Source organism: Chrysemys picta, chromosome 12 (genome assembly GCF_011386835.1).
Source record: "Chrysemys picta bellii isolate R12L10 chromosome 12, ASM1138683v2, whole genome shotgun sequence".
In the NCBI taxonomy this organism is placed as follows: domain Eukaryota; kingdom Metazoa; phylum Chordata; order Testudines; family Emydidae; genus Chrysemys; species Chrysemys picta.
Genome location: NC_088802.1, coordinates 56,952,628 through 56,954,150, shown reverse-complemented (window position 1 = coordinate 56,954,150; position 1,523 = coordinate 56,952,628).

Here is a 1,523-nt window from a genome sequence, read left to right as displayed (position 1 = left end):
GTATTGATGGGGGGGGACCTGGAGAACTGGCCAAGCAACCCCCAAAAGGCACTGGTTGTGACCCGCAGTCAGAGCCGGCGAGGGGCCCTGCGCCCTGGCCTTGGGGGGGGTGCCTTGCCTGAGGCGCAGGACCCTAACCTGGTGGGGAGGGAACGCCCAGGGACGCGGCTCAGGGAGGCTGCAGCTTCGGACCCAGCGGGCGAGAAAGAGCAGGTGGCCATCCCTGTCCCAGCTGCTGAGTTCCAGGCCGAGTTACAGAGAGACCCCTCCTTGCGGAAGATAAGGGACCTGGCCGACCTCAATGCGGTACAGACCATGGAACGAGGTGGCCGGAAAAGGTTCCTGTGGGAGAAGGGGTTCCTGTACCGAGAATGGGCTCCCCCAGGGAAAATGGAGTCAGGGGGGATCAGGAGGCAGCTGGTGGTACCCCAGAAGTATCGCCGCCAGCTGCTGTGCCGGGCCCATGACATTCCCCTCTCAGGGCACCAGGGAACCTGGCGTACCCAGCAGAGGCTGCTACGGAGCTTTTACTGGCCTGGGGTCTTTGTTACTGTCCGACAGTACTGCGGATCCTGTGACCCCTGTCAGAGGGGGAGGAAGGCCTGGGACAAGGGGAAAAGAGCTTTAGGACCCTTGCCCAGCATAAAGGATCCTTTCCAGAGGGTGGCCAAGGTTAAAAGGGCGGCTCTAAACCAAGAGAGCCCAAAGCACAGACCTCCAGACTGGAGCGCTGGGAGAAGACCACAGCCCAGTTGGAACCCCAGAGGTATGGGGGTGGGAAAAGGGCACAGGCCGCATAAACCTTCCCACATGCGAACTGCGAGTGCCATCAAGCACCCCCGACCTAAGGGGGGGCGTGGAACGGAAGGGGCCTGGTGTAATTCTCACCAAGGAACTGGAGGGATGCGGGGGCATCCATGGGAACGGGGGTAGGTTCGAACTTCCCCGGGTCACTGGCTAAAGTGACCCTGCTCAGTTCGGTCTCGAAGGGGGGAGAGATGTGACGAACTGGGACTGTTCTTGCTGGGGTGTGTGAATGCTGACAGGGGAGTGTGACTAGGATGGTCTGCATCGGGGGATGGGAGCCGGCCCAAGGGAACATACCTGAGCTTGTAACATGAGAACCCAGGAGGGGGTTGGAGGTCAGATGACTCCGGGGCCCGGGAAACTGAACAAAGGCTGTGGGAGGGGTCGCTGAAGGCAGAGGGCTGGAAGCAGGCTGGAAGGAGGCTGGAGAGATGGCTGGGAGGCAGAGATGGCTCTGACCCCCCAAAGGGGGGGGCTGGGATGCCCTGGGACCCCAAGCTGGACCTAACTGAGGGGGGCCCTGTTGTCTGTGCCTGCAAGACCTGTCTTGGACTGTATTCCTGTCATCCAAATAAACCTTCTGCTTTACTGGCTGGCTGAGAGTCATGGTGAATCGCAGGAAGCCGGGGGTGCAGGGCCCTGAGTTCCCCAATACTCCGTGACAACCAGCAACCAGCTGGGCCAGTTACTGAAGAACTTGAAAACAACAAAATAAA